The sequence below is a fragment of the Scyliorhinus torazame genome, chromosome 17 (genome assembly GCF_047496885.1).
Source record: "Scyliorhinus torazame isolate Kashiwa2021f chromosome 17, sScyTor2.1, whole genome shotgun sequence".
In the NCBI taxonomy this organism is placed as follows: domain Eukaryota; kingdom Metazoa; phylum Chordata; class Chondrichthyes; order Carcharhiniformes; family Scyliorhinidae; genus Scyliorhinus; species Scyliorhinus torazame.
Genome location: NC_092723.1, coordinates 17920916 through 17930412, shown reverse-complemented (window position 1 = coordinate 17930412; position 9497 = coordinate 17920916). Strand labels below are relative to the sequence as shown.

Below are 9497 nucleotides of genomic sequence, written 5' to 3'. Positions count from 1 at the left end.
TCTCCTAATCCCTTTCTTCAGTTCCCTCCTGGCTATCTTGTATCCCTCCAATGCCCTGTCTGAACCTTGTTTCCTCAGCCTTACATAGTTTGAATAATTTATTATGGAACAATAGCTTAATAAGATAACTAGGATAAATAAAATAATAAACTACTAACACTAATTTACTATTGTAAAGCTACTGCACGACCAACTCCCCACTCCCTGACGACAGGATCCCGTGGTGGGTTTACACTGCCACCTCGTGGTCGGAGGTCATGCATAACATTATGTACAAACTTGCTTTATGTATAACATCACAATGTCCATGACACCTTTGTCAATCTCTTCTTTGCCCCAAGCTCGTCTATTCTGCCCCACCTCTTCCACCCACCCCTCCTTCTTCACAGTTCATTACATTTCTATCTTTCTTCATTCTGTAGAAGGGTGATTTGGACTCAAAATCTTTCCCTCCACAGATGCAGTCAGGTCTGCTGAGTTTATTGCGCATTCCCTGTTTTTATTTCAGATTTCCAGCATTCGCAGTATTTTCATAGAATCCCTCCAGTGCAGAAGGAGGCCATTTGGCCCATCGAGCCTGCACCGACCCTCTGAAAGAGCACCCTACCCAGGCCCACAACCCCACCTAAAGCCCAGGTACACATCACCCAACCGCACAAAGTAGCACTTTCTGTTACCTCATCGAAAAACTGTTTCAAGTCAGTGAAATAGTTGGCTGGCTTTCCTAATACATACACATTTATCCAAGTGGTTGTTAATTATTTTGTCCCGAAGTACTGATTCTAACGGTTTCGCCAACACCAAGGTTAAATTGACTGGCCTGCAGTTGTATGCTTTATTCTTATACCCTTCTTTGATCAAGGGTTCAAAGATTTGTCATTCTCCAGGCCTCTGGCACAGAAAAAGTATAAATTTTTAATCTGAGATAATGAGTCGGTTAGGTTGTATTGGATTGTGTTGTTTTAAGAAGGATACTGGCCAGAACACTGAGACAACACTGAGCCCTTCTTCAGATCGTGCGCCAGGCTCTTTAGAGTTCTTCCAGATGGTTGGCATCTCCAGGCAGCCTCCAATGTCATTTCCACTACAGGTAAAGTGCCTCAAACCCGGCTGCCCGAAAACCAGACTTTTTTTTAAGCGGGCCGTGCAAGAATTTTAAATGAGTGGAAAAACCTAGTGACCTGCTCGGGGGGCTTGTTTGTTATAATATTTTTATTGTCGCAAGTCGGCTTACATTAACACTGCAATGAAGTTACTGTGAAAAGCCCCTCGTCGCCACATTCCGGCGCCTGTTCGGGTACACAGGGGGACAATTAGGAATGTCCAAATTACATAACAAGCACGTCTTTCGGGACTTGGGGGAGGAAACCGGAGCACCCGGAGGAAACCCACGCAAACAAGGGGAGAACGTGCAGACTCCGCACAGACAGTGACCCAAGCCGGGAATCGAAACTGGGACCCTGGCGCTGTGAAGCCACGGTGCTAATCACTATGCTACCGTGCTGCATTGGCACGTAAGTTATCTGCTTTGCACGCCCGTCGTTTGTCACGCCCCAAGTGGTCAAACGACACTTGACCCCAACCGATGCAGCTTGGAAAGGTTTGGGCAGTTGTGTGCGCGTGTCTGTTCTCTGCACAACTTCCATCTTGAGTGCCTCTCTAATGCTGCAGTGACCATAAGTGAACACAGTTTTTAAGTTGTGGCCTTACAAAAGCACCATCCAGCTTCAATGAGGCTGCTTTTGAGTTAGATTTGATCACCGTCAACCTTTATCTAATTACACTGCAGGTACTGTGAAATAGCTCCGGATTCTTTCCCCCAAAACACAGCGCAATCCCGAATCCGGCACGGGCTCGGTTCGGAGGTTGCCGGTTTTGAGACTCTCTACCAGTAGTCTTATTTTCTGTAAATATTGACACATGCTCAGAAACGCCCTGTAAATACTACACTCTCCCTGAGATGCTCTGACACATTTCACGAATCCTGGGTAAATGTCTGCACAGTTTCGGGGCTTCCTCTGCAAACATTAAGACAACTCCCAGGAGTCCCTTAAAAGTATCAACATGCTGCCAGGAATCCACCGTACATGTTAGGCAAGTGACCAAAAGTTTGGTAACAGAGGAGGTTTTAAGTTGCATCTTAAGGGCGGCACAGTAGTACAGTGGTTAGCACTGTTGCTTCACAGTGCCAGCGACCCGGGGTTCGATTCCCAGCTTGAGTCACTGCGGAGTCTGCATGTCCTCCCCGTGTCTGCGTGGGTTTCTTCCGGGTGCTCCGGTTTCCTCCCACAAGTCCCAAAACAAGTGCTTGTTAGGTGAATTGGACATTCTGAATTATCCCTCCGTGTACCCGAACAGGCACCGGAATGTGGCGACGAGGGAATTTTCTCAGTAACTTCATTGCAGTGTTAATGTAAGCCTACTTGTGACACTAATAAAGGTTTTTTTAAAAAGGAGGGGAGAGGGAGAATGACGGTGAAGTTTAAGGAGGCATTTCCAGACCTTGGGGCCCGAGGCAACTGAATGCGCAGCTACCAGTGACGGGGCATGTACGATACAGTGTCCAATAGCCTAGGTACGCCCAAACTCTCACCATAATACTTCAACAAACTACCAGAATGGACCAGTGAACCCATCAGTTGTCAAGCCCACAGCTGCTACTGGAAGTACACGGAGCTATACCCTGTCTACTTCGCAGTCATTCAGCATTCAGTTAGGTGTGAGCACATCTGTGAATATCACTCTCAACAATTGTGTGGAGGAATCTCTTTCATTATAACTGTATTCCTGAAGGGTTCAGGGGACCCCTTAATCCTTTACCTAACTGCCTAAACATTCACTAGAACACAGTGTACTGTGTACCACAAACAATAATGAATGGAAATGGCTAACCAGCTTTTGACAGAACAACTATTTAATATTCTACCGATTCCTGTAAATACACAGTGAGTCGATTCCTGTTGTAATAGCTTAGGATTGGTATAGGAACTGTAATGTGTCGTTGTAGGACTGAGTATTCCTTTATTATTGCACTGACTGTATGATGACAAACCGCGCAGAGGTGAGGACTGACTGTAGCAATGGGTGCTTGTGTAACGAATACAGCAAACAATGATTGAAGACGTGTTTCCCAATTCAGGCCATGGTCTGAATTTTGTTCATTCCCCGCATGGCATTCTGTGTGAAAAGAAGAAAGAACGACTCGCATTTCTGATTCACTTGTTTTTTGAATATTCATTCACAGGTTTGGGTGTTGCTTGCAAGGCCGGGGTTAAGGTTCTATCCCGACGTGTCCTCAACAATTGAGAGACCTGTGAAACCCGAGGGAAGTCATGAGCCAATCACAATCGTCAGGGTCTGGAGTCACATGTAGGTCAGGCTCTGTAAGGTAGCAGATTTCCTTCCCTAAAGGGAAATAGTGAATCAGATGTGTTCTTTTTTTGTGACAGTGCAGTAGTTTCATGGTCACCATTGCTGAGACTAGCTTATGGGCGGGATTTTCTGGTCGTTCCCGCTGGCAGAATCTTCCGGTCGCCCTGACTCGAGTTCCCCAGTGGGGTGCAAACAATGGGAAAACCCATCGACAGTGGCAAGACTGGAAAATCCCACTGCTGGCCACCTTTACCGCCATAAAACACACAGACACACACACAGACACACACACACACACAGATACATACATATAGACGCATACACACAAACACACAGATACACACCACAGACAGAAGCACACGTAGAGACACAGTCACACACAGAAACACAAATACACAGTCACACACAAAGAAATGCACAGCCACACATAGTCATAGACTCAGAAACACAGACATAGGGCAGAACGGTGGCTCAGTGGTTAGCACTGCTACCTCACGACGCCGAGTTCCCTGTTTCGATCCCGGCTCTGGGTCAGTGTCCGTGTGGAGTTTGCACATTCTCCCCGTGTTTGCGTGGGTTTCGCCCCCACAAACCAAAGGATGTGCAGGGTAGGTGGAGTGGCCACACTAAATTGCCCCTTCATTGGAAAAAATGAATTGGGTGCTGCGACCATCAATTCACTCAAAGAGACGAGTAGAAGTAAACCGTGGTTTTAATCAGCTTAGAACAGTGCCTGCCTGCAACTGGTACAATACTGTGAACCGTCTACAGGTCAACTGCTCTTTATACTTCCTCTCAAGGGGAGGAGCCATGGGCGGAGCCCGTACATGCCCCAACATATCCCCCTGTGGGTGAAGCCACACAATGGACCACAGGTGGGGCCCACAAGGTCAACAACAAAACATAGCTGGAACACAATGGCAGAACATGATACTAATACACTGGTGAATTGCTAGTACTGTACATTCACCACATTGGGTACTCTAAAAATTAAAAAAAGAAGAAACACAGACATACACAGTCTCGAAAACACACTGTCATGAACCACACTGATGGCATTTGGGAGGGTATCCGATGCAGGATGGGATCTGATGTAGGAAGTCGGAGGGAAGTAAAGCGCGGCCAGAAACCAAAAGCAGTAAGGGGGAAAGTGTAAGGCAGAGAAGCCATAGTCAAAAATCAAAAAGGGCCACAGTACAGGGTACAGTGACTGAGGAGAGTGTGAAAAGGGAGGTGGCTAATGCAGGATTGAGGGTGTTGTACCTAAATGCGCGCAGTATACGGAACAAGGTAAATGAGCTTGCTGCGCACATTGAAATTGGCCGGTACGATGTTGTGGGCCTCACAGAGACGTGGCTGCAAGGGGATCAGGGCTGGGATCTAAATATCCAAGGATATATGTCCTATCAAAAGGACAGGCAGATGGGCAAAGGGGGCGTGGTTGCATTGTTCGTAAGGAATGAAGTTAAATAGATAGAAAGGAACGATATAGGGTCAGAAGGCATAGAATCTCTGTGGGTAAAGTTGAGGAATCACAAAGGTAAAAAGACCCTGATGGGAGTTATGTACAGGCCCCCTAGCAGTAGTCAGGATGTGAGGCAGAAAAAAAATCAGGATAGAAAAGGCATGTAAAAAAGGCAATATTACAATAGTCATGGGGTAGGTGGACTGCAGGTGGACTGGGAAAATTAGGTTGGTAGTGGATCCCAAGAAATGGAATTTGTGGAATGTCTCAGAGGTGGTTTTTTGGAGCAGCTTGTGACAGTCTACTGGGGAACAGGCAATTCTGGATTTGGTGATGTGTAATGAGGCAGACTTGATTAGGGAACTTAAGGTGAATGAACCCTTAGGAGTAGTGACCATAATATGATAGAATTTACCCTGCAGTTTGAGAGGGAGAAGCTGCAATCAGATGTAACGGTATTACAATTAAATAAGGGTAACTACAAAGACATGAGGGAGGAGCTGGCCAGAGTTGATTGGAGAAGGAGCCTAGCAGGGAAGACAGTGGAACAGCAATGGCAGGAGTTTTTGGGTGTTATTAGGGAGGCACAACAGAAATTCATCTGTTAGTGGCTATTCTCAATAATAATGTACATGAAACTACCGACTGTCGGAAAAATCCATCAGCTTTACCAACGTCCTTCAGGGAAAGAAATCTGCTGTGCTTGCCCGGTCAGGTCAGCACATAATCTGGACACATCGCAATGTGGTTTATTCTCAACTTCCCTCTGAAATGGTTGAGCGAACTACTCAGCTGTATCAACCCATGACAGGGAAATCAAGTGTGGATGTACCTGCCCCACATACATAGAAGACAGGAGCAGGAGGAGGTCTTTTGGCCTTTCACGGCTGCTCCTCTTTATCACGATCATGCCTGATCATCCAACTCAATAGCCTAACCTGCTTTCTCCCCATAACCTTCGATCCCATTCACCCCAAGTGCTATATCTAGCCGCCTCTTGAATATATTCAATATTTTAGCCTCAACTGCTTCCTGCGGAAATCAATTCCACAGGCTCACCACTCTTTGGGTGAGATAATAATCTTTATTATTGTCACAAGTATGATTACATTAACACTGCAATGAAGTTACTGTGAAAATTCCCTAGTTACCACACTCCGGCACCTATTCGGGTACACAGAGGGAGAATTCAGAATGCCCAATTCACCTAACAGCGCGTCTTTCGGGACTTGTGGGAGGAAACCGGAGCACCCGGAGGAAGCCCACGCAGACACAGGGGGAAGGTGCAGACTTCGCACAGACAGTGACCCAAGCCGGGAATCGAATCTGGGACCCTGGCGCTGTGAAGGAACAGTGCTCACCACTGTGCTACAGGGATTGCAGCCATTCGAGAAAGAGCCTCACCATTGCCTTCTTGAGGGCAATTAGGAATGGGCAACAAATGCTCTCATCACAAGGACATCACGAAATTTAATAAAATATTATGTAAACCCAAGTGTTTCTGCTGTCAGTGATAGAAACAACCATTCAGAGCTGCATGGATTATTTCAGACTGACGTTGCAAATTTGATATTGATCAGAGCAGTCTACTTATGAAAAGAAATCAGGAAGACTATTTATTCATGGCCTCAGGTGATCTCAATGAAGTGTAATGGAGGAAACATGACAGCCAATTTTGACACAGCAAACAACACTATGATAATGATCAGATCATCTGTCTCTTTGTGATACCTGTTGAAGAGTAAATATTGACCAGGCAATTGGAGAGAATTTCCCTGCGCTCCATCGAATAGTCTGATAAGATATTTCATGTCCACCCTCGAGGGCTTAATAAAATGACTGTGGCCTGAATATTCCGATCGTTTACGCTGGCGGGATCTGCCTGTACCCCTGCCTCGGGCTTCCCGGCAGTGAGAGGTGCATTCAAAAGGAAACTCCCTGTATGTCCAACAGTGTAGCACTCCCACAGTACTCCATGAAGCATTGGCCCAGATTACAAGCTCTATTGTCATGAGGTTTGATCCCATGCCATTTTAACTCGGAGTTGATTGACGATGAGATATATTTAGACAACCTCCTCAGAGGTGGAGCTGACCAGTCACCTTCGAGAAACAGACCATGTTTTCAGCTCCACACCCCAAACAATCCATCCAATCATGCCATCGAAGATCAACAAGGAGCTTTTGGAAATCCTGAACCCAAACTTTAAAGGTGAAACCTGGCACAATAATTCCTGCACGTTTAAACATTAGAATATGTACACAACAAGTGAATCACAAGAAGAACGCACCCAAGCTGTAATCTTTTAAAGTAAATTTTTAATGAACATTTAATAAAGTTCAGGAGTGAAACCATTTTATATTTCCTTCTTTCTCTATAATTTATGGTACAGTTATCGTACAGGATGTGCTATCAAACATTCACCTAGAAAGCACACAGTAAAGTTTAGGGAAGCTCTGAGCTCCAGAGAGCTTCAATTTAATATGGGGAACACTTACGCCTCGCATTTTCCTAAAGTATAGAATCAAAACAGTTTTCGAAGTGGTTCTTTTACATCCTGAGAGCAATCATTGTATTTTGATTGGAATGTCAGAGGTATCCTTTTGGGACATACTCCCAGTTAAAATTCCCAAGCCCATCGTATATAGAATGTTAATACTTGCTCATTGAGCACTTTCCACTCCAAGACTTCAGTGTCAGCACCAGTGCCCCCAGGTCAGGGATGAACTCTGTCCCTACAATGAGCTCATTTCCCAGAGACAGAAGTCAGTTTCCTGCCCCTTTACACTATGCTGTCTTCTACTTTATATTTGGCTATGATTTAGACTCAGAAGTCAGACTGACAGCAGAGGATTCTGCAATGGTAAACAGAACACTTCCACAGGGTCTTTTTGTCCTTTCTAATTTGCACAGAGAAGAAATGTTTTTTGCACACTGCCTTATAGGTGAACATACCCAATCATCCTACACAGTGTACGCTTAACTAAAAGCTGGACTTGAAATAATTACTGTCTGCTTACACGTGAGAATGTAGGGGTATTCGCCCAGCAATTCCTTCACATTTTAGGAAGCCGACCCCATCTACCCAACTTCAAAACAAACCCAACTCCCCAAGACTAACTTCACCTACCCAACTCCATCTACTCATCTTCAAAACCAACCCAACCACGCCTACCCAACCCTCAGACCAACCACACCTATCCAACCCCATTTACCCATCTTCAGAACCAACCCACGTCCCCAACCTTTAGACTATCTTCACCTATCTGACCATAGACCAACCACACCTACTCAACCCTCAGACCAACCCTACCTCCCCAACCCCATCTACCCAACTCCCCAACCAACCCCACCGATCCAACCCTCAGACCAACCCCACCTACCCAACCCTCCAACCAACCCAACCTAACCAACTCTCAGACCAACCCCATCTACCCAACCCCCCGACCAACCACACCGATCCAACCCTCAGACCAACCCCACCTACCCAACTCCCCACCCAACCCCACCGATCCAACCCTCAGACCAACCCCACCTACCCAACTCCCCACCCAACCCCACTGATCCAACCCTCAGACCAACCCCACCTACCCAAACCCCCAACCAAACCCACCTAACTAACCCTCAGAGGAACCCCACCTACCCAACCCCCCGACCAACCCCACCGATCCAACCCCACCGATCCAACCCTTAGACCAACCCCACCTACCCAACTCCCCAACCTACCCCACCGATCCAACCCTCAGACCAACCCCACCTACCCAACCCCCCAACCAACCCCACCTAACTAACCTTCAGACCAACCCCATCTACCCAACCCCATCTACCAACCTCTAGATTAACTTTACCAACCCAACTCCATCTCCCCAGCCCTCAGACTAAAACCATCCACCCACGATCAAAGCAAATTACTGCGGATGTTGGAATCTGGAACAAAAAGGTGGCACGGTGGTTAGCATTTCTGCCTCACAGTGCCAGGGATCTGGGTTCAATTTTGGCTGTGGTTGACTGTCCGTGTGGAGTTTGCACGTTCTCTTCGTCTGCGGGGTTTCCTCCGGGTGCACCAGTTTTCTCCCACAGACATACAGGTTAGGTGGATTGGCCAGGCTAAATTGCCCCTTAGTGTCAAAAGGTTAGATAGCATTACAGGGTTGCGGGATAGAGTGGGAGAGTGCGCCTCGTTAGGGTGCTTTTTCGGGGGTTGGTGCAGACTCGATGGGCTGAATGGCCTATTTCTGCACTGTAGGGATTCTATGAAAAATATAAAATACTGGACAATCTCAGCAGGTCAGACAGCATCTGGAGAGAGAGAATGGAGCTAACGTTTCGAGTCTAGATGATTCTTTGTCAAAGCTGGAGAGAACTGGAAATGGAGTCAGATTTATACTGTAGTGGGGGGGGGGGGGGTGGAGCAGCAGGGCTGGATAGTGAGCTAGGGGTAGGTGGAGATTGAGAAATCCATCCACCCAACCCCATCTCCCCACACCATCCCCGTCAAACCAACCCCCAGACCAACCCCATCTCCCCAACCCCAGACCAACCACATCTCCCCATCCCCAGACCAACCCCATCTCCCAATCCCAGACCATCCCCATCTCCCCAGACCAACCCCTTCCACCCAACCCCATCTCCCCAACCCCAGACCAACCACATCTCCCCA

General features: G+C 46.9%; 1 long non-coding RNA gene across 3 annotated transcripts in view; it reads left to right on the top strand.

Moving 5' to 3' along the window:
* The first annotated feature begins 950 nt into the window (after positions 1 to 950).
* LOC140393753 (uncharacterized) overlaps positions 951 to 9497 on the top strand; it is a 106023-nt gene continuing 97476 nt past the window's right edge. For 2 of the 3 annotated variants that reach the window (XR_011935723.1, XR_011935724.1), the window contains exon 1: positions 951 to 1090. This is a non-coding gene — a long non-coding RNA (uncharacterized lncRNA). Of the gene's footprint in view, positions 1091 to 3244; positions 7192 to 9497 lie in introns of those variants that run through there. The other variant, XR_011935725.1, reaches the window with a different exon arrangement.